The 24,715-nt window shown below is 41.4% G+C and overlaps 1 protein-coding gene across 5 annotated transcripts in view; it reads left to right on the forward strand.

Annotated features, from left to right (window-relative positions):
* The window catches only part of PRKG1 (protein kinase cGMP-dependent 1), a 1,198,973-nt gene that overhangs the window by 525,413 nt on the left and 648,845 nt on the right, over positions 1-24,715 (forward strand). The gene's annotated exons all lie outside the window — the stretch shown is intronic.

Raw genomic sequence — 24,715 nt, forward strand, 5'->3', positions numbered from 1 at the left:
AAGGAAAGTAGCAATAAAAGTAAAACGAAAAATGGCTGTAACTGTGTTATAGAGCAGGAAGTTAAGGTGCTTATTTGGGAAGGCCCCAAGACCCACCAACTCCCAGGGCGTATTCCCTGAGCTTTCTCTGTTTTATCAGGTTTTAAGATTTGAGCAGAAATGATAGATAGAACCCTAATTCTGAAAGAAGCACCAGTAGGACATCAGGTTGGGTAGCCGTTGAGGATGGATTCAAGTATACTGGAAAGTTCTGTGAATCACGAGCCAGAAAACCAGGTTCTACATTTTCACTCAGTGACTTGGTTGGGGGGCATGGAGGGAGGACAGGTTAATTTCCCTCCACTGGTTTCCATATCTTCATCCGTCCAATAGAAAACCTACTGTAGTATGGGATCTTTTTGAATTGAGAGAATTAAAAAATGAAAGGAATTTTAAGTTGTTAAGTATATAAATACTTGAAACAATCTTGTGTGTGTCCCGGCCAAACTCTGGTTTGGCTAATCTTGGCCAAGAAACAAGCTAAAAATTCAAATTAAGTCACAAAGTTCTTCTCAGATGCAGAAGTTTTGTTATCAAATGATGATCATGCTTGATTTTGTTAAAAAAAAAAAATTTATTTACTCCTATTTCCCTAAGTTGCAACATAGCTGCTGTGTTCTCAGGGTGATCTGAATACAAGGGTCCCTTGTCAGCAGATTTACGTTTCTCCTCCAGTGCCAGTGAATACGCCTGGATGCCAACAGCAGTAAATTGAGTCAGCCTAAGGGTTAAATGGAGTAAGAGCAGATATAGGCTCGGGTGAATCGGAGGTATAAAAAGCCAAAAAACAAAAAGAAACCTCAGTGGTTAATACAAATGGTTTAATGATACAATGATATTTGGGTTACGAGAAATAAGTACTTGGAGCTATTTGAAGCAACACCAGGTGATGTGGGACAGAATTGGTTGGGAAAGTCACTGCAGTGGAGAGATTTTAAGCTGCCTTTTGGTCAAGGAGGTAGATAAGGACCTCACTCTTGTCTCCAGATCACATTTTGGACACATCAGTGACCTGGAGGTGGGAAGAGAATGGGATCAATATAGACCTGGAGCATTTGAAAGCACAGTGTGCATTATTACTACTTTATCAGGGAAAATGCCTTCTCTGTGCTGTAACATGCAACAGGACCCGCAGGACAGAAAAGCAGGCAGGCTCCATTGATTTTTCCCTGGATCCTCGTATTCCTTACTAATGCACTTGAGGGTGTAAATAATGCATACAGCAGATTGCATTAGAGGTGATTGTTTCCTTATTGCATGCATAAGTCAAGAGGCACGATGAGTGCATTAGAGGCTGAGCAACAGTTCCAGATTGCATAGTCTTTTTGCTTAATGACCATCGCAGATGAGGAATTCAAGAGCCAGAGACCACACAAAACCATCTTGTCTCGTGAATTGCCTTCCTTTGCATTGTTAAAAAAAAAAAGAAAGAAAGAAAAAGAAAAAGAAAAAAAGTCTACGGAACAAATGAGAGTTTTGTTTTAATGCGTGACATTTTTGTTACATAGGAGAGGACATGAAAAGGTCTTCATAAAAAAAAAAAAAAAAAGAAAAGGTCTTCATTAGGAATATGACACTGTTCCCATGATCCTTCTTAAGTCCATGGTTCTCTCTTTTCTCCTCCTCCTCCTCCTCCTCCTCCTTCCCCTGGCCCTCTTTCTCCTTCTCCTCTTCTTTCTCCTCCTCCTCCTTCTCTAAGATAATCGTAAACAAACTGATGTTACAAACCATATATGATCATCTCAACAATCTGGATTGTCTGGGGAACAATTGTAGATCTCAATCCATTATTAGATCTTCTACTGCTTAACCGTGGTAGACATTCAACAAAGCAGGATGGTTCTTCCCTATAATTCCGTCTTACTGATAAATAGCTGAAAGTATCTTTCCTTTGATCATACATTTGCATGTGATCTAACAAGGTTACCTGAACTCTGTTTTCTCCCAATAGACTTCGCTAGGAAACACTACTTTGACTTTGTCCCAACAAAGGGATGATTAACTTAATTTTAGGGTGGGTCGTTATAGTCCCCTTTTCTCTGAGTAAGACCTGTCCCAAAAGCCCAGAGCTCTAATTAAGTTTTCAGTTAAGATGATGGGACGTATGAGATTTATAGATGGAAAGTTGATGACCTAGAAATCCATGGCCTCTACAGAAGCCAAAGTTAATTCTTAGAATTTCTAAGGAAAAATAAACTTTGGTATAATAGAAAGGACGTGTTAATTCTTTTTTTTTTTAGATTTTATTTATTTGTTCATGAAAGACACAGAGAGAGAAAGGCAGAGACATAGGCAGAGGGAGAAGAAGGCTGCAGGCTGGGAGCTTGATGTGGGACTCGATCCTGAGACCGCGGATCACGCCCTGAGCCAGGGGCAGGTGCTCAACCGCTGAGCCACCCAGGTGTCCCGTGTTAATTCTTTTTAATAGTTCATTCTCAATTCTCACTGATGCCTTAATGGACTTGCCTCTTGAAATGTAATAGTATTATAGTTAGTTCTAATTATTTTTTGAATATACTTTCTTTTTCAGAATCCTTTGAGTTACAGAAAAGTTACAAAGAAATTACAGATTTCCCCTATAGCCCCCACCATTTCCCCAGCTATAAATGTCTTCTCTTACTATGTACATTTGTCACATCTAATGAATCGATACCGACATGATCTTATTAACTAAGGTTCAGTTCTGAAGTTTTTAAAATACATGAGGGTGAAAAGAAAATATTTTTTTCTTAAGATTTCATTTTTAAGTAATCTGTACATCCAAAGTGGGGCTTGAACTCACAACCCCAAGATCAAGAGTTACATTCTCCACCGACTGAGCCAGCCAGACACCCCAAAAATAGTTTACGTATGACTAATCAAATGTTTATTTCTTAGTTTTAAAATAAAGACAAATTAGAAAACAGGCGGCAAGAACCGCATGCCATGTCGATTCATAAGAGGCGGTCTCGTGACTCAGCACAGGTGTCTGCATAGCAGTATGCGATGGGCGAGCACTCCTGCAATGAATTTTGTAAGAAACATTGTGTGTTTAGAAAGCCCTGAACAGGAAGACAATTTCCCATTTGACTTTGAAAAAAGGAAGCTTTATGTTGCAAGGTCAGTCATCCCCACAGAAACAACCCTTTTCGGAAAACCTACTGTCCATCAAGGTGCTTGGCACACACTGTCCTTGATCTCCCAACACTCCTGCAAAGTTGAGGGCGTTACCATGTAGATTACTGGGAAAATTGAGAGTCAGCAAGACAAAGCAAATCAGCTTAAGGTGAGGCAGACAGGAAGTGGAAGATACAGATTTTCAAAAAAAAAAAAAAAAAAAAAACTAGGCAAAGGAATCCAAGGCAAATTTAGAACAGTCAGGAGATTTCACATTTAAATCCTAATCCTGATTAGAGAATGGAGTGTTTAGTCATTTTTGCATCATGTAGAATGAAGGAGATTGGTCAAAACTGTCATTTAAAAAAATAGGTTATTTTAAATAGCATCACTAGAAGGTTTATACAAGGAAGTGCTATAGACCTGGTTTCATAGCAAAAGCTACTATAAAGTGTGAAAAAAAATATTAGCGGAATTTATGTCACAGGCTTTCGTCTTTTACAAGATGTTTCTGGCAGTTACTTATAATAAGGCTGAGAGATGAAAATTATGAAAATGATATCAAACGAATGGTCCGTCTGAAAGTAGCTATACTTTTGTGCTCAGGTAGGTAGGAGTTGCCAGTAGCCAGGACTTCTACGTAAGGAATACTGGGAAATTTCCTGTTATTTAGTAATTTGTATGCGTGCATGTGCGTGTGTGTTGTAGGAGACAGGGTATCACGAGGCTTGGTGCTCTGCTGTGCTCCTGACCCTGAATTTCTTTCTTGATTAGGAAGCGACAGGATAAATACATCAGAGAGCATCATCTGAAAATGCTTTATTTCTCTTTGATTAACGAAACGTCTCTGATTGTCATGGCTGGAGTCCCTTGAATTTTGGGGGGGCTCCCGCAGGGTGCTTTTGCCTGTTCAGAAGAGTGTGGAGAATAACCCAGGTTTATCAAGGTTATTTTCAAATGTAACTATCCTCCTTTAAAAAAAAAAAATCTTTTTTTCAGAGAGCAGATTTGTTCCTGCACCTGCTATCAGGTAAGGAGAACCGTTCCGAATCCAAGGCCATGCTCGGGTTAATGCTAGGGGAGCGTTTCTCAGGCACCCAGGTGCTCTGGACTCAGAATCTTTTCTTCTTTAATTACCAGATATATAGTTTCAGATTTCATGTGTGGGCCTGAAGAAACACAGAAGCATTGAGGTTTGTACACCGGGGTTGGGGGGGGGAGGATGTAACATAACAGGAACGAGTACCCTTGTCTGTTCCTATCACTCCCTGGTCCCCAAAGTCGGAAGAGCACAAGGAGAAAAGCACTGTTTTGGGTGACAGACAGAGGAGTCATAATTTTACAAAGAGGTTTATTTTCCTCCAAATAACATTTGAAGAAGGTGGCTGATTCTCTAGAGAACTGCCCAGAATACTAATAATATCAGCCACTGGGTTGACGTCTGCAAAGGGAGACACCCAGGAGTGACTATAAGGATGCTTAACGATGGGATGCAAGAAAACAAGAGCAGAAAACGAAAACCTTGTCTGTCCTCTGTGCTCGTTGGGAAGGCCTAGCCAACAGGTCAAATAAATAAGGAAAATTCTCTTCTGTGTTAGAAAGTAGTCGGTGCTGTGGGGAGAAGTAAAAGAGTCTGGAGTTTGGGGGTGGGGTTGAGATTATAGTTCTCAGTGGAGTCAGGGAAGCCTCCACCTGCCAGTGGACAGAAGTTTCAAGGAGGCGAAGGCAAAGGCAGGTATAGAGCCCAAGAACATCCAGGTGGGAGTAAGCACATGCAAAGACCCTGAGCCAGCAGGTGCAAAGGCCCTGAGGCAGCAGGCACAAAGGCTCGGAGAACAGCATATTTGAAGGTATAAGACCTGACATGGAAGCTGGGACACAGAAGGAGCATAAGACATATTTGATTGAATCCATAGTTTTGGGCCTTAGGATATTTAAAGTGTTTTCTGGTACGTTATGATCGCACCCAGTGATTTTATTTGCTCTTTTCCCCCTGGGAAAATGCTTGAATTCGACACGAATATTTTTAAAAAGTGGTTCACATAATGAAAACAGACTATATGCTTAATGTCTAGGGTTCCATTTTACTTCGACTTATTTTTTTTCATTAGCTCTTTACACAAATGCTTTAAAAGGCTGTAACTTTCCCTAATAATTAGTTGTGAATTGCTTTTGCTAGGAGTGTAATTGGTTGTGAAATTGCACTTTAAAAAAAAGTTACTTATGCTTCATGGAGAAAAGCATTCACTGGTTCTCCTAATATATACATATTAGGGGTGCTGCAGTGTTTGTATCCGATTTTAACTTATATTTTCTCAAGTATTAAAACTGAAACATATGCACCAAGAAAAAGAAAAAAGGGACTCCTGGGTGGCTCAGTGGTTAAGTGCCTGCCTTTGGCTCGGGATGTGATCCTGGAGTCCTGGGATCAAGTCCCACATCAGGCTCCCTGTATGCAGCCTGTATGCTTGTCCCTCTACCTATGTCTCTGCCTCTCTTTCTCTTTGTGTCTCTCATGAATAAATAAATAAAATTTAAAAATATATATATTTAAAACATATATATTCAAAATTTATATATCATGAATTATATATTTTAATTATATATTTAAAATTTATAATATATATTAAAATATATATTTAAAATAAAAAATATATATATATATATATATATTTTTTTTTTCTCTGTATTGAATAGTTTAACCCAGAAGAGGAAGAGCAAATCCCTGAAAACATGATAGCCAAAAGGTCATTTGTTCTATTCCCAGCTCCCTGGTAAAATTCAGTGGGTAAATGATACCTGAAAAACAAAATTTCCCCTGCAAAATAATCACTGATAGTGGAAATAAATAAAATGCATCGTGAATTCTTTCAAGGACTAATCCGATGATGCATCTTTTCTTATGAATCTAAAATTCTAAAGGGCTCATTCCCCAGAGGCTCTTGCCTGGAGGGGGGCCCTGCGAGGAAGATAAGCTTGTCTTTGCAGAGTTCTCTGGCGAGTGGAGACCCCCTTCCGAGTGGGCCCTTGTTTCTCTGGCTGTGTCCGCCCCCCCCCCGGAGGCCGTGTTCTTTGTGGATGTAACAGGGACAAAGCACACATCAAACTGGACAGTCAGTCTTGAGAGGACCCCAGAGCTCCCTTCAGCCTCCCCCCAGAGGGGCCTTGGATTCGGAATCCTGAAGGTGAATTCTCCTGCTGGGTTCCGATGAGTGCAATTAGCCAGCGATTTAAGCATTTAAATGGATGTGAACTTGGACGAGCCCTGATGTGTAAACTAATTGTAGTCATCTTCTCCTGCAGCTTCTAAAACTGTCCTCAGAAATGGAAGCAGTTGCTCCTGCAAGTTTTTTATGCAATAGCCCCCATTCAGACTAGGAGAGTATTGGCCTCTTAGAACTTCTGGCTAAATACTAAGACGTTTGGGGTTTGATGCAAAATTCATCGGCCGTACAGTTCGGATCAATGAATCGAAATACCAACGTCAGCATTTAGTAAAATAGAGCATTTGGGAAATGTCCCCTGCTCAGCCAGGTGAAGTTCAAGTGACGTTGGCAACATTCTCGTTATTCCCTCAAACTGGGTGCTCCACTCATTTGCTCGATTTCTGCCGCTGGGGTCGGGGAGGGGACATTAGGAAATGTCACAGGCTTCTTCCCAAAAGAGCACGCGGGGAAGTTAAGGCTTATCCAGAGAGAGCCCCAAGGATAATTATCGCTGTGAACCAGAAGCAATACTTCAGTGTCAAGTGGAAAATATGTCATTCGGAGGTCCAGTGAGGGACCGGGTGACACCCTTGTGGCCAGGTGACAATTCCTGGAAGTTTCTCCATCTGGAGGTGAGATTCGACTCATGGAACGTGAGAGACAAGCGCTGAGCCCGTCACGGCACAGCTGTTGGCGACTGCAGGGGCCCAGACAGCCGCACGCTCGGGGCCCAGCTCCAGCTGAGCTCTGGGCTCTAGACAAAGTAATTCCTGTTGTCACCCTAGACACACGGGGCTCAAAATGGGAAAAGCAGAGCCCAAAGCTCAGATGAAGAATCCCTTCCTCTTTCATTTACTCAAGTCATGGATTCGCTAGGCAAGCGTTTGGAGGGTGTGGGGTGTTCTGGGCACCACAGTGATCCTGGGAACCAAGCTGTGGGCATAATTCACACCATCCCTGCGTCGAGATCTTTAAAAATATTGTTTCTTGGTAGCAGCAGAGTGATGGGGTTGGGGTGGGCAGGTGAGACGGTGAGAGCTGTCTGCAGATTGTCATTTGTGCAGGCGACCAGGTGGTAAATCATGAGGAGCTGGCTGTGGCTGGCAGCAACCTGGCCAGCAGAAGGAACGCACGGATTAATAGCTCCAAGGAGGGAAGAGTGTGATTGGGTGGAGACACAGCAAAGAGAACAGGTCGGCTGGCTTTTCTTGGGGAGGAAAGAAGAAGGGAGCATGGTAAGAGGTGACATCGTATGACAGGTACCCAACGTATAAGGAAGGGGGGGGGGGTTGGAGGCATAAGGAGAGGTGGCCGACGTTCAGAGGGCATCAGTGAGGGATGAGGTGTTCTTGGAAGTGGCACCTCCGTTTGGTAAAGAATATTCTATTGGACAAAAAGAAAAAAAAAAATAATGATCACCATCGGCAAATTAAAGAGAGCGTCTTATGAATCCAAGTCAGCTCAACTCCATTTTTATTTCTTTATTTTCTTTTTTTTAATTAATTAATTAATTAATTAATTTATTTATTTATTATTTATTAATGAATGAATGAATGAACGAATGAATAGAGTGAGCAGGAGAAGGAGCAGAGGGAGAGGGTGTCAAGCAGACTCCACACTGAATGTGGAGCCTGACACAGGGCTCGATCTCACAACCCTGAGATCCTAACCTGAGCAGAAATCAAGAATCGGATGCTTAACGGACCGGGCCTCGGGGCGCCCCAACCCAACTTCATGTTTTAACGATTTTTCTGTTCGTGCTACAATTTGTCCATCTGTTCATTTTTTTCTGAACGTGCATGTAAATTTTGTGTAGGAAGACACTTGGCAGGCGGATGATTCGGGTGGGAGGGATGAGCCACGGTACGCTCACACCTGCATCACCAAAGGCCAGAGAGAGCCACCTGGGGTCCCTGGGGCAGGCTGCTGAGTCCAGGCCGCTCGGACTTCTTTTTTTTTTTTTTTTTTTATGTCAAAGGCCATCTGCCTTCCTGGGCACTTTTCTGAGTCATCAAGGGCAGATTTCCAGGCAGCACTTACATGGTTGGGTTGAATTTTGTCCATCAGAGCATTCAGGGGAGACCGCATCCCCCAGGGGGATTTTACTTAGCCTGGTACATCCTCCTAAAGGAGAAGCTGAGAGTTTTACATTAAAGAATTCAGCCAGATGCGGTACAAAATGCCATTAACTGATTTAAATAAAAATAAAAAATAAATACAAATAAATTAAAAAAAAAAAACCACCCCACTGGTGCATTTGAAGCTGTTCCGGGACTGGCAAATATCAGACCCTAAGCCAAATGGAGAAGAGGCTTTCTGGGCTGCTCCCTTCCTTTCCACTCGTTGGCAGCACCCTGGCTGGAGAGTGTCCGTCTCCGTGGAAAAGAAAATCGCCAGTGGCTGCTCGTTTGGAAATAGAGTTGATGATGTGGCTGAGAAGTAGAGTCACGCTTTGCTCTCCCTAGGAGAAAAAAAAAAAAAAAAATCCTTCGGAAACATTGAAAAGTGGACATGGGAGTTATTTATTTTCTCTGATGATCATTCTTCACCCTCCTCTTGCGGATAATCGGGATTTTATGCTAGTCAGACGGAATCACAATCTATTTTCTTTGTGGCTTTTAAAACACCTGTCAAGGGGTAAAAAGTTAGCGTGGAAATGTACAACCACTGGCTTTCCGTGCTTCCTTCCTTCCCCCGGCAGGTGACACTAGGAAAGCCACGAACAGGTAAACGATGTCTGGGGAGCTAGCCGCATCCCCCCACCTGGCTGTCCTCTCCCGGACCCCGTGGGCCGCAAGGAAATGAAGATCGCAAGAAGCTAATAATTCTGCTAATTAGGAGACTTTGGGCCGCCCTGTAATGATCGGGGTTGCGGGGTGAGGTGGGGGAGCTTGGAGGCAGACCTGTCCCCAGAATCCTTGCACGGGGCAACAGCAGGTGCCAACACCTGGAGGGGGATGTTGGCGGTGCTGAGCTCAGGGGACCACTCAAGGTGTAGACCCACAGGCCGGGAGGGAAAACCATGTAATTCAGAAACCAGCTAGGACCTTGCGGTGTTTGAAATCCGCTAGCCCTGAACCTAATTTCTGTACGCTTGGGGGAGCCTGGAGTCTATGTTGAACCTTCTCCTTGCTCACACCTGTACGTGTTTTGTGTGGGGAGGTAACCGGATATTTGGAGAGCGCCGCTGCCAGCTGTTGGCCAAGACGGGGGGCGGGGGGGGACAGGAGGCGCCGAGCGCCAAGGGAACAGGGGCTTTCTCTGACAAAATTAAGACAACTTGACTCTCTACGATAACTTCTTCCAAATCGATGTGTTTTGTCTCTGTTTCCTAAGACAGTAAGAGAACAGGAAAACGATGCTCCGCTTCGGAGTGTTGGAGCCCTGGGAACCATATGTAACTGGGAATACGCAACTGGGAAGGAGAATGTGCTTCCAAAGCGGGGCCAGCTCATGACCCAGGAAATTATAGTAATAGTCAAATCTTCCCTTTGTAAGATGCTTTCTGTCTCCTGAACACTGTGCTGAGCGCCCTACATACTTAATACGCTTTAACTCATTCAGTCGCAACCGCAATGCACGTGGCAGGTGCTATTTTGGAAAGTGAGGAAGCCTCGGTCAAGAAGGATGGGAACCCACCAGAGTCGCATGGCCAGTGGGTGGTGGTGGGGTCCAGGGTTCCGAACAGAGCAGTTTGCACTTGAGAAATCAACCGGGTCAGCAGTTGCGTAGCCTTGGGCAAATCATGTAATTTCTCTGTATTTGTTTCATTAGCTATTATTTATAAAAAGGCTCCCTGGTGGGCCGTCGCCTCGAAGGAGAAAAATAAAACACGTGCATGCCGACAGCTGTCGGGGCTGACCAGGTAGTGAGGTATATTCATACGACAGCTCCTATAATTGGCAGGTGCTCGTCTCAAGCTCTGAAATCTCTAGAGTGTTGTGATATCTCCCTGAAGAGATGAAATTGAATCTGGTGAGACGATGTGATAAATAAGACTCTGATCCTTACGCAGTCACCCAAACTGGAATATATGTGCTGTAAGCAGACGAGGTATGAAGGGGCTGGTGGCATATGTGGATATGGACACACCGCCGGGTTTGCGTATTTCCTTCGTGTGGGTCCCAGGTGATATCCTTAACCCGTTGTGACTTTGACCCGTTGCATGTTCTCCTAAGTCTCCCTTTTAGGAAGTCTCTTAAAAAATAATTCTAGGGGCGCCCCAGTGGCTCAGTCAAACAGCTAACTCTTGGTTTTGGTCAGGTTGTGACCTTGGGGTCCTGCTGTTGAGCCTGTGTCAGGCTCTGCGCTCAGTAGGGTGTCTGCTTGAGATGCCCTCCCTCTTCCCTTTGCCCCTCCCCTGCTCTCTCTCTCTTTCTTTATTAAAGATTTTATTTATTTATTCATGAGAGATGCAGAGAGAGGCAGGGACACAGGCAGAGGGAGAAGCAGGCTCCATGCAGGGACCCCAGTGTAGGACTCGATCCCAGGACCCAGGGGTCACAACCTGAGCCGAAGGCAGACGCTCCACCGCTGAGCCACCTAAGTGTCCCAAAATAAATAAATCTTTTAAAAAAAATAATTCTACTCTGTCATTTTTTATACTACCTATAACATTTTGGGGTTAAGTAGGCTCCTCATAGAGGTTTAACCTACCAAATTTGGATCTTTCAGCTGTGTAAAACCACATGCACATTTTTGCTTGTGATGTGATTTATGTAGAAATGCGTTAATCACTTAGAGTATGTCACTCACGTTTCCTAGTTCTGGGATGATACCGTCCGATTTTTGAGTCTGGGTTCATCCCTTACTAGCATGTACTCTTAGGGAAATTATTTAGATTCTCTGCCCTTGACTTGATTACTTGCAAAATGGAGATAATTAGTCCCCTAAACAATTAAGATGGTTATAAATAATAGGATGTATATGCCTGACATGCAACAATCCCTCACCAATATTAGCTGATACTTATAATTATCATAAAAATGTTGGTCAAAAAAAAATAAAAAATAAAAAATAAAATAAAAATGTTGGTCATCATCCTTATCCTCATTTGTAGGAAATATGAAAAGTTTATTAAGAATACAATTAGTAGACAAATGATATATTTAGTCTCTAAAGTGTGTATCTCAGAGTTATGATTTTCTCATTTATAAAATAGGAATAATACTTGACTGATTACCCATTAGGTGGTTCTGTATAGATGTAATACGACTGGCTGTGTAGCCAACATCCTCTGGTCGGCTGTGGAAACACCACACGATACTGGTGTTAGATCAAAGGGTGAGCCTAGGAGGAGAGGAGGAATGTTTCCCATAAGAGGGGCAGTCTGCTTTAAGAAAAATTAAAGGATATTTTCCTGAAGTCTCGGATGTAGGCACTGGGACCCATGACGAAGATGAGATAAAATATCAAACGAGGTGACTGTATTGATTTGGAAAATTTCTCTGTGCACCTGCTTGGGAAATAGGAACTGCTTTCTGTGGACAGGCACGGTGGAGAAAATAAAGGCGATAGCTTCTTGTGGGGGAGGATTTCTTATTTTCTGTCCCGCAGATCTTGAATTTCCCCTGGTACTTTATATAATCAGAAGAGGTAAAATGCCTGTGTCATTATGGAGCAAAGAGACGTGCAAATGCCCCCGGCGTATGTGGCTGGAGAGCCTGGGACACTACAGGCATACCACTTGGTCTCTGCTGTGCTGACAGGCACGGGAAGCCGTACCGGGGAGGAGTAGGGACAGAGCGCCAGCATCACAGGTTAGGGTTTGTTGTTTTCTAGCAAAAGAGAGCACAGTACAGAGCGACTTGGGATTGTGACAGTTGAACACACAAAATTAAATTTTTTTTTTTCAGAAAGCAGTTTGCTGCATTAATGGTTTCCTTTTTTCTTTTTCTTTTTTCTTTCTTTTTTTTTTTTTTTTTTTTACTTTTGTCTATTTCTCAGTAAAGCCTGTTCCTTTGAATGTTTCCTGACAATCTTTCCAATCGTAAACTCTAAGCCGCCTGTCAGGAACCGTTTTGTCAACCATACCTTGTGCTATGTGATATTTTGCATTTATATCGAGTCCTTCAATCAGTAACAAAAATAAGAGTGCCCGAAGGATCCTTCTTATAGAGTCGCAAAAGGAAGTCATCGCTGAAGGCTAAGTGGCTTTCCCCATTTCACAGAGCTCACTGGGGGGGAATTTAATAAACGCCTGAGCGTGGGATTCCTGGCCTAGTAGGTCTGGGCGGTGTGTTGGAGTCGGGGAATGACGAGCCACAGTGCTCCAAGGTACCTCAGCCACCATCCCGGCCAGCAGTCCCGTTTCCAGATGAGAGCACCGAGCTCCACGATGGATGGACGGTGCTGGTGGTTCTCAGAGTGTGTCTTGAGCACATCTGGATCACCTGGGGGTGCTTAGAAAGGCATTTTCGTAGATCTTCCTGGAACTCGGTGTAGGAGGCCTAGCAATCTGTGTTTTGACAGGCCCTCCGAGTGATCTGATGCATGATACAGCTTGACCTCCACTGGACTGGATTTTAATTTTTCTTACCCCATCCAGGGGGTTCCTTTTACTTTTTTCTTTTAAGATTTATTTATCTGGGGCAGCCCCAGTGGCTCAGCGGTTTAGCGCCGCCTTCAGCCCAGGGCCTGATCCTGGAGACCCGAGATCGAGTCCCACATCAGGCTCCCTGCATGGAGCCTGCTTCTCCCTCTGCCTCTCTCTCTCTCTCTGTCTGTCATGAATAAATAGATAAAAATCTTAAAAAAAAAAAAAAGATTTATTTATCTGTTCTAGAGAGAGAGAGCAAGTGCAAGCAGGTCAGAGGGAGAAGGAGAAGCAGACACCCCATTGAGCAGGGAGCCCAAGGAGGGGGATTCAATCCCAGGACCCTGGGGATCAGGAGCTGAGCTGAAGGCAGGCCCTTAAGGGACAGAGCCATCCACGCACCCCTCCCAGGGGGTTTCTTATTGCAGTATGCTGTTTCTCTTCTTTCTCCCTTTCTTTCTCTCTGCAACTGAGGGAAGGGGACGCTCTAAACCTCACTGTGTACACCAACAGCCAAGCCCAGTGGGAAAACTGAAGATGATGACCTTTCATATACATCCTACAACACCTTTGCGCAAGTTGAGCCTTTGACAAACGTAGCGTGCTTGAGATTCAGCAACGCAGATAATTGTCTCCTTTCCCTAGTTCATAGAACTCTGGTTCTCCTAGAATTTCTAGGAGATGCTAGGAGATACTACTCTTGCCTCATGCTGTTGAGAAAGAACCTTAATATCTTGATGAAGCGAGCCAACCCTACCCCCCTTCACCTGTCTTGCATCTGGATTAAGGACTGGTTAGCAGAGCCTGAGTCACCTCACCATTTGTTTTCCCCCTAACTAGCAAATGCAAATCCGTCTGTAACCACCCTGTAAGCGTGTGCATAGTGTTCTGAATTCCTCATGCCTGTTTCCAAATGCTGAGTATGGAGCAAATAAGACCTAATACATATTTAAGCACTAAAAGTAGATTGCCATTATTGAACTCGGAATAATATGTAAATTGTCCTTTTGATTGGTTTAAATTGGCTTTCTTGGATTCATTATGATTCTCCCATAAAATAATTGTAATGGTGCTTTTGCAGACAAATCAGGTGCATGCTTTTCATCAGCGAATGTGAGAAGACACAGTGAGAATCTGCTGGAGACAGAAGCCAATTTTTCACGAATCTAATGAAACTTAAAGTCAAAACCCCTCACTTGCACAGGTACCTCCAGAACCCGGTGTTGAATTTGGGGCTTGTAATTTCATATTCTCTTCCTTCCACAGGGTTCCCCAAATGGTCGAGGCCTCAGGCCCTGTGAAATCTAGAACCTCCTCTGCTTACAGAGGGTTAGTTAGGTACTAACCATCAGTGGATGGAAATACTTTACACGTTGAACCGAGTAAAAGCTTTTCCATTATGCTCGATGAGCATCGGATCAAAATGAGCACCGTGACAGTTTTAAAGCAGATAGAAATTGTTTCTGGGTAAGCGCCTTGACAGTTGCTACCGGCTTTAGATTAGCATCAGACTGGGCTGTCAATCAGTTCGTTAGCATTTTAGATTTCTTTTCTCTTCAATAGCAGTAGGCAAGAAGCATCCTAGCAGCTTCTGTGATATTAGGCAGTGGGGTGTATTCACACACCCATCAATGTGAGCCTCTCGATGCGTTCAGAACAAGAGCAACTTTACTTTTGGTCAATTCTGGCCCCAGGAATTCAGAAACGCTTTTACCTTCAAAAATAACGTCTCAAAGGGAAAGCATCTCGATTCAATCCTGAAATCAATGCCAAAGGCTTATTGAACGGATCTGTCTTTGATTTTTGTTTGTGTGGCTTGCATTTCTGATGTCTCCGAATGACAGCGTGATTTACATCTTCATTTTAATGAAAGAATTACTTTTTTTTCATCCTTGAAGGAGACAAAAAAAAAAGTGATTCGATCATAAATATGACCCAGTTGCAGTAGGTTTGGATGTTATAACTAATTTCAGATTTCCTAATGGGAGAGTTCACGATTACTGTGGCTTTTGTGGTTGGCATTTTAGAGGTTGAAATGTTGCCAGCAATGCTTTTAAATCGCTCACTTGAATGGAAGGGAAGTTATGACGGGGAAATAAACCGTGTGGCATCTCCGCATAATAGCGGTGTAGATAGCACTCGACTTTCTGGCATTCTGTATGTGTCAATATTTAGGGCTTTTAGACTCATTTAGTTCAGGGCTTTAGACTCATTATCTTTTCCCTCAGCTTCATTGTTAAGGAGTTGTCATCTTGTCCAAGTTAATTAATCTCTCCGGGTCTCAATTTCTTTGTACGGTAAACGTGTAGGAGGATACCCGGCGCACTGACTGTCATAAAACAAGCATACAAAACAGACTTTATAGTTCTTTCAATGAGAAAGTGTTGTATGCGTGAGCTCGTGGAGGGGGATCTGGGTTGAAAATGTAATACCTCTGTCTAGACTTGTCTGCATCTGGGGAAATGCAGAGTGAAGTCTAGAGCTGTAAGGCTTGGCTTTATGGGAGGAGTGAATCTGAAGGCCGGAGGGACAACTAACCACCATATGACATTATGGATAATACTGTCACTTAGAGGAATACGTGGTATTTTGTCTTGATGCTTTTTTTTCGGAGTTAGTGGCTCATTACGTTTCCTAGGATTCATGGCTCGGTTTCCTGCTATTCCGGGGAGCTGTGGATCCCCAAAGGAGCCCGATACACACCCAGGCACATGGTACTGGGAAAAGATGCTGAGCTCCAGAAATATGTGAAAATATAACAGGTGGCCTCTGTTTTGCAAAGTGTCCAACCACGGTGACGCCAGCCGAGTTTTGCTCTTTTACCAAAATGACACGAGGGAGCAAATTTAAGATGGGATTTAAGTCCTGGCCTCCTCTCTGCCATTTTATTTACTCATCCATTGTGAAGCTAGCCTCTTGGTTAGGTCCCTCCAGAAAGTCACCTTCCAGCTCAAGATTGAGATAAGACCAACCCTGCACAAGGGTAGAGCACGGAGTTTGGTGTGTGCTCCAAGGCTCTGCTAATGTCTTGTGATTGTTTTTTAATTACCCAGCAGCTTGCTACAACAACTGAAATCTCTACCATAGGAATCACTTCTTGGATCGAGTAATTCTTTGCAACACACCACAGAAAAATGTCTTCTATTTGGCCTGCGGTGCTTTAACTTTAACGTGGTCAGCGAGAAGCCTTGATTATTCTTCTTTTTCTGGAGGTGGATAGAACTCATTGTGATTAGTTGCATTTATCCTCAGCTGCCAGGAAAATATGGTAAAGTGAACATATAAAACTGCATCCGAGACTCTAAACTTTAGAGAACATATTGACGGTCTCCCGAGGGGAGGAGGGTGAAGGGATGGGAGAAATAGGTGATGGGGATGAAGGAGCACACCTGTCAGGATGAGCACTGGGTGACCTATGGAAGTGCTGAATCACTATGTTGTCCACCTGACACTAATATAATGCTGGAATTAAAATAAAATCTTAAAAAGCCAAGAAAACCCTGTACTGCAGCACAAGAACATTTACATGTGTGTAACCTTCCGCTTCTCCTTTGTGAGCCCACACGTGGCTTCTTAATTTTTCTGAACCCGAGACAATTCTTCAACTCCTAAAGAATTGCACAATTTTGAGAAAGTAGCCATTTCAGAGATTAGTAATATATTAATCCTAATATACAAACACTAGTCATAAGAATACTTTTAAAAATAGGTAGGTTGATGCTTAAAGGTTGATTATGCAAATAATCTAATTTTTCATTAAAGTCGTGTTTGAGTAAAATATTTGACAAGTAGACTATATAAAATAATAGATATCCACTATTATGAAAAGAATGCAATGAAGTAGAATGTAACCCTAAAAACCGATGTTAGGTATTATTGTATCATGTATTGGGGTAAAATTTTACATCACGAAGTAGGTATTATTTCTATATTACAGTTGAGGACGTGGTGGTTTTAAGAGGTTGACTTGCCCATAGTCAAACCCTTTGTTAGGAGTGAAGTTGAAATGTGATTTTATGCACCCTGACCTCAGAAGTGTCATTCTCAAACAGGATATTTGCATACATTCAACCCAAATTCATAACACCCTGTAAACAGTCTTCAAGATATTATAGATATTTGTGTGCATGTGTATATATATTTGTACAGAATTATGTATATATATGAGCTCTTACTATGTAGATTGTATGTAAACTACTTTTTGTTCAACAGCATCTGATGGGCCTCTTCCTATACAAAAAGGGATAGAGCACATGTTTTTAAGGGCTGTGTAATATTACATTCTACATATTTTTAAAAGGGTCTTGCTGATGATTATGTGTTATGTATTATTTTATGAATAGATAGATGCAAATTTCCTAGAACATCCTTTTTCATATCCATTTATATACTATGAGATGGTTTGTTTTAGGGTAAGTGCTAGTCGGAGGACCAGTGGGCAGACAGTATGTACCCATTTTATATTTTGGCACATTCTTCTGAGCAGCCAGACAGAAAGGGTGAGCAAATGTATCTTCTCATCAATGATCTCAATGAGCAGGATCCCATTCCTAAATGCCCTTTACAAAATGAGATTACATCAGGAGTTTTTGGCCTTGCCCAATGTGATTGTGTGTGTTGGAGTTCTTCTCATATATATCGTCGTCTGAGTCCAGGGAATTGATACATGTATATTTTTAAGTAGATTTGTGATCAGATGGGTATATTTTCAAGCCTAAACTTTTGGAATCCTGTGGTGTCGGCAAATCTGATGATACCTTTCTGCTTCACTTAAAACCTGATGCCTTTTTAAAAAACAGAAATACCATGCTTGAATCCTACAGAGTTCGCTACCAACAGGTTTAAGACAATATTTTAAAGTTGCATTATCTCTGGTGTTTCTAGTTAAAAGGTAAATGTGAAGACCTATGAACGTTCAAATCAGTCATTTTATTTTACCATTCTGGAATAGTGCTAATTTTGTTTGGTCTTCCTGCAGTTACATGCATTTATTTTTGTGTGTTAACGGAGGCCTTCCGTGAGGTGCTCCCATTGAAATGCTGACTGTTTAAGGGAAAGCAGGCACAATATTGACATTTTGTTTTGCTTTGTTTGAGATTTTATTTCTTTATTTGAGAGAGGGAGAGAGAGAGCATAAGCAAGAGAAGGTGCAGGAGAGAGAGAGGGACAAGCAGACTCCCCTACAGAGCACAGCGCCCATCTCGGGGCTCTGTCCTGGGATCATGACCTGAACTGAGGTCCGATGCTTCACCGACTGAGCCCCCCAGGTGTCCCTTGATGTTTCATCTTGATAGAAGTTTTGAGTTTTTCCTATTTCTATCACTCTTACAAGTGGATGTTGAGAGTCTATCGGGCTTTATGGAATAAGATATTCGGAAAATTGTGTCCTCCTATAAAAAATATTCAAAACTTGGTATCAGGGTATTTGTTTCTTTTAGTTTTGATCAGCAGTGTTTCTTCTAGTTCTGTAGGTTGTTTCCATTTGCCTAAATCTACAGTTTGTCTTTGATCACTTGCTCCGTCCCTATCCTGTGTATGTCGTGCTTCCTGGGATATCTTTTAATATATTCAGTTGACATCCAAGATTTTTCTACTTTGGTTGATTAATGGAGATGCTGACTCAATTGGAACTTTCTTTCAGCGACTGTTAGGCCACGCTGCAATGTGTGGTGTTTCTTAGGATTCTTCTATCATGTTCATCTTCAAGATATAAAAACCATGTAGTGTCTCTTAAATCCTTCCTCCTAGAGAGTTGTTGAAAGAGTAACACGGTGCCCTTCATCCCAATTCTCTTCTCTCCATGTCTCTTTCAAATTTTGTAATAGAGTCTAATAGATAAATCCAAGCATTCAACTAGATTATTACTAAATGTCAATTCTTATGTAAAAATTGTTTTTCTACTCTGTAGTCTCACCTATAACTGGCCAGGTTAATAGCCTGAATTTTTAAATGATTATTGGCTTGAGAAACTCTACTGTTTTAGGTTTGTTTCACACTTAAAATTCTTTTTGGAGATCAGGATAGTCTTTTCCATTATCAAAGATACCCCATTAGCCATTTTGCCCATACTCTGCTCCCCTCTCCTCTGGCAACCATCGGTTTGCTCTCTGTATTTATAGGTTTCTGCTTTTCCTTTGTTTATTCATTTTTTTAAGATTCTACATATGAGTGAAATCATATGATAGTTGTCTTTTTTAGTTTGACTTACTTCACTTAGCATAATACCCTCTAGGTCTTTCCATATTATCACAAATGGTGTGAAGTCATCCTTTCTACGACTGTGATGTTCCTTTGTGTGTGTGTGTGTGTGTGTGTGTGTGTGCGCATTTTTTTTTTGGTGCAAATTTAATTTTATTAAACCTTACAATGAATGTTGTGGCATATCATTTTCCATTATGTGACAATTTATTGGCTGGCATCTGAATACAGTACTTCTTCTGAAAAATACACAATGGGAAGTGACGAAAGGGAGAAACTAGTTGTTTAGTGATATATGAGGGTGGGGAAAAAAAAGAAAAAAAGAAATAAGAAAAAAGATGACGACCAATTAGTATCTTTAGAATCTAACTCTAAAATGGTTAAAGTTCCAAGCAATAGTGCTGCTGTTGCAGTTCGCAAGAATATGGTTATCATCTCATCTGGCCCCCACAATTCTGATAATTGCAAGGATTATTTTACCTGTAAAATTCAACCTAAGGTTTCAGCTGGGTGATATGATTTTAAAGAGCATATGTATGTGTATACATACATATATATCACATTTTCCTTATCTGTTTGTGTATCAGTGGACACTTGGGCTGTTCCCATCTCTTGGTGATTGTAAATAACGGTGCAGCAAGTACAGGGGTGCTTATATCTTTTCTAAATAGTGTTTTTGTTTTCTTGTAAATTCTCAGTAGTGGAATTGCTGAATCATATGGTAGATCTATTTTTAATTTTTTGAGGAACTCCATACTTGTTTTCCACAGTGGCTGCACCAGCTTGCATTCCCACCAACGGTGACGAGGGTTCCTTTTTCTCCACATTCTCGCCAATGCTTGTTATTTCTTATCTTTTCAATTCTAGTCATTCTGACAGGTGTGATGTGATATCTCATTGTGGTTTTGATTAGCCTATCCCTGATGATGAGGGATGTCGAGCATCTTTTCATGTGTCTGTTGACCATCTGGACATCTTTGGAAGACATTGAGTTGTGTTAAGCTCTTTATATAGTTTGGATCTTAACCCCTTATTAGATATATCATTTGCAAAAGTCTTCAGCCATTCAGTAGCTTTCCTTTCTGTTTTATTGACGGTTTTCTTTGCTATGCAAAAGCTTTTTGTTTTGTTGTAATCCCAGTAGTTTTAGTTTTGCTTTTGTTTCCCTTGCCTTGCAAATGTCATTTTATGGAACAGAATTGGGCTGTTGTCCAACACTTACCTACATTAGTTTATTCTCTTTATTTTTTAACTTTTTAAATTTCTTTTTAGTTTATTATCTTTAAACAGCATTTTTTTCCCTTTCATAAGAAAGAAAAAGATTAACTTTGGGAGCCCAGCATTTCCCTTTAAATATAGAAAATCACATTATCTTCATATATTCTAGAACCATGTTCTTTCTAAATTAGCTCACCATAAGTAGGATTTATATCTTTGGCTTTTTTTTTTAATTTTGCATTTAAAAAAATACACCAAGTAGGGTGAGATGATTAAACCATCACCTGCTTGACACACAGGATGGTATCTCCTGTTTCTTTAATGTTACATCCTGTACCTATGTCATCTACCCCTCACTTCCCCCAGTGAAGCACTAGGAACATTTTTCAAAAAAAAAAAAAAAAAAGCTGATCCTACCTTCAAAATAGCCCACAGGGGCAGCCCGGGTGGCTCAGCAGTTTAGTGCCTCCTTCAGCCCAGGGCCTGATCCTGGAGACCTGGAATCGAGTCCCAAGTTGGGCTCCCTGCATGGAGCTTGCTTCTCCCTCTGCCTGTGTCTCTGTGCCTCTGTGTGTGTGTGCGCCTCATAAATAAATAGATAGATAGATAGATAGATAGATAGATAGATAGATAGATAAATAGATAGATAAATAGATAGATAAATAGATAAATCAATCAATCAATAAATAAATAATAAAATCTTTAAAAAAGAGAACAACAAAAAAAAGAAAAAGAAAAAGATAGCCCACAAAGTCATAGTGTTTAGAATTTGGAACAAATATTTTCCTAGAAGCAAGGTTTTGAAATTGAGAGATTAAGTAGTGGCTAACTGATCAGGTAAGTTTTGAAATAAATGCAACTGAAAAAAAATAAATTGGGCTGGCTGGGAACATCTAAGCACTCTACTGTAATATTCTTTCTCTGAGAAAATGCTCTCTCTTTTTGCGATAAGGGCTCCAAAAAGAGCTCACCTGTGACCTCTGCCAAGGAGACTAGCTGCTTAGAAATACAAGTAAACTGTAAGACAAAGGATGGGGAATTTGCTGGGAATTCTTTGGGATGGTATCATTTTGAGTTCATAGTTTGAGAAATCTGTGTACTTTCCCATTTGGTTTTCAGATGCTTTACATAAGGTTAATCAGGATCACACTATTTTACCTTTTCAGTGTTTGGAACCCATTTTATCTGTAATAACAGAAGCTTGCAAGACTTATGTCCAGTGGAAGCTATAGTTGCTTTTCACTTTACATAGAGGTATATTAAATTATAATACCTAAGACACATTTTATTTATTTATTTATTTATTTATTTATTTATTTATTTATTTATTTATTTATTTTTTAATCCTAAGACACATTTTTATAGATAAAATCACGTTTCTGCATAGGAGAGCACATAGAAAAGCAGTATGAGTGATGATGATCCATTTTATTTTTAAAAAAGATTTTATTTATTTGAGAATGAGAGTGAGCGAGAGCGAGAGAGAGAGCGAGAGCACAAGCAGGGGGAGCAGCAGAGGCAGAGGGAGAAGCAGACGCCCCCCTGAGCAGGGACCCTGACGTGCGGCTCCATCCCAGGACCCTGAGATCATGACCTGAGCTGAAGGCAGATGCTTCACCGACTGAGCCACCCAGGGCCTCAGCAGTGACCCATTTTATAATTGGAACATTTGTCCATTCAGGTTTTCATTCTTTCAAAAATGAGCGCAAAGAGGATCAGAAGAATAGAGTTAGAAAGGCATGGGCTTTAAACCCAGGCAGTTTCTTCAAATTCCAACTCAAATGTAGGAATTCGGGCAAATTTCTTAATTTTTCCGAGTCTCACATTTTTCTACCTGTGAAATACTAAGGACGCTTGGAAGAGGCATTTATCACCGCAGTCTTCGATACTGCTGCGTATGCTTCCCTCTTCATGTCTCCCCATCAGCCAACAGAAGCATCATCTGCCCTGCTGTCTGGACCAGAACCTCAGAACCACCCTTGATTCCTCTCTGTCCCCTCAACCTATGAAACCATCCTCAGTACATCTCCTTTTCTCTATCTCCTGGGTGTTTTGTGCAAACCACCATCTTCTGTAGCTAGACCACTGGCTTGTATTCCCCAGGTTCCGTTTTCACATAGTAGGTGGAGAAATCTTTTGGTCCAGGGACTATCATCATCTTGATCCCTGCTTCCAACCCTGTTAGTCCTTCATTCAGACTCAAATCCCTTCAGTGACTCAAGAGTTTCAGTGTCTCTGTGCCTCCTGATCACCTACTGCTCCCTTCTGCTACCTCCACATCTGCTCTCTAGTCTTACTTTTGTTCCTTGCCTCCAGGCCTTTGCACAAAATATTTCCACTGCTCGGAAGGTCTTTCTTAGGACCTTCTCATGGTTTGCTTCTCATCATTCATTTCTGAGTTTCATTATCTTGGCTTCAAAGAGGTCTTCCCTCCCCAGCCTGTGTAAGGTACGCGCTACCCAACACACGTCATTCTTGAACAGATCAACCTCTGTCACTTTCCTTACAGCACCCCTTGATAACTAAAGTCAGTTTCCTGATTTGATTAATGTTAAGGTATTGTCGACTTCCATCGGTATCATCTGCCCAGTACAAATAAGAAATAAGGTATCATGAAATCAAGTGTTTACTTAGTTTGGGTTGTGCTATATGCAGCACCCAGAACAGTGCTCGGCACCTGTTAGGTGCTTGACACATAAATGTGGAAATCATAGGTGCTAACAATTTTCCATAAATATGTATGTGTGTGTGTATTTCCAAGTAACTGTACCAGCGATGGAGGGTACAAAGTAGAATTCAGGCAAATTTAGGCACCGATAGTATCATTGACAATCTTCTGGCACAAGAGAGGAGATCAATGTGTACTAGACAAACTTACCCATAGGAGCAAAGAGAGGAGCAGATATAGAGCGGGGTGGGGGATGACAAGGTTGTTTTTTTTCTTAAGTGGAACAGACTGCATGGAGTATGCCATTTACCCTAATCTTCAGTGGTTTAAAATTTCAGGAGCAAATGTCAAGTTAATTTTGAGACAATTACTGGATCAGTGGTAACTGGGGCAGAAAATCGTTTTAATGTGAGTAGGATGAATTATTCCTTAGGTGTCCTTAAGGTTTGCATATATACTAAAATGGAGCACAGGCAAACTAAATTTTGCAGGGAAGCTTTCATGTTTTATAGGATTAATTCACAATATTTAATGGTGCGGCATATTGTATAACATTTACAGAAACTTCTCACTCTCTTGTTTGAAATGAGCATCCTGTTTAGTGAGGCTTTGCAAACCTCTTGGTGGGATATAAATTATAGTTAGAGGAGAAACTGGAATTCCATGTCGCATGCTCTATTCCTAACTCTAGCACGTAATCGGACATTTGTAGTCAAATTACTTTCATTTCCTTTTTCCCTCCACTCAGAAGTAACATTTCCCAGGTATTTTTAGAAAATTAATTAGTTTCCATTAATTAATTTGTTTCCATTATTGCTTTAATAACTCTACTGAACCTCAGAGTTACTCACTGTAATGGTGTGGACCTTGTGTGCCAAGTGCAATACAATAGCCTTTGTTTGAATAGAATTCTTCTGTTGATGTCAGTCAATTAACTAAAGTGGTTTTTTAATGCCTACCTTGTGAGCCACTTTGTGCCCAAGGCCCTGTAGGGACTCCAGGAGTAGACTACTAGGTTTCTATGTTCAAAAACTTCAAAATCTAGTTGGTAAGAAGGGAGTGAGTTGTAAGACCGTATAAAATGAATGCAATATAGCTGCAGCAACTTCCTTCTAGAAATGTCTCCTGAGGCAAGGAAAAGCAAAAGCAAAAATAAACTATTGGGACTTCATCAAGATAAAAAGCTTCTGTGCAGCAAAGGAAACCATCAACACAACTAAAAAGCAGCCTATGGAATGGAAGAAGATATTTGCAAATGACATCTGATAAAGGGGTAATATCCAAAATATAAAAAGAACTTCTAAAACTGAATACCCCAAACATGACATGAATAGATATTTTTTCCAAAGAAGACATCCAGATGGCCAACAGACACATGAAAAGATGCTCAACGTCACTCATCAGGGAGATGCAAATCAAAACGACAACGATACCACCCCACACCTGTCAGAATGGCTAAAATCAACAACACGAGGAATAACAGGTGTTGGTGAGGATGTGGAGAAAGGGGGACCCTCTTGCACTTTGAGTGGGAATGCAAACTGGTGTCGCCACTCTGGAAAACGGTATGGAGGGTCCTCAAAAAGTTGAAAATAGAGCTACCCTATGATCCAGCAATTGCACTAGTAGGCATTTACCCAAAGGATTCAAAAATACTAATTCACAGGGATACATGCACCCTGATGTTGATAGCAGCATTATCTACAATAGTCAAATTATGGAAACAGCCCAAGTGTCCATAGACTGATGAATGGA

The sequence above is a fragment of the Canis lupus genome, chromosome 27, assembly GCF_048164855.1.
Source record: "Canis lupus baileyi chromosome 27, mCanLup2.hap1, whole genome shotgun sequence".
NCBI lineage: Eukaryota > Metazoa > Chordata > Mammalia > Carnivora > Canidae > Canis > Canis lupus.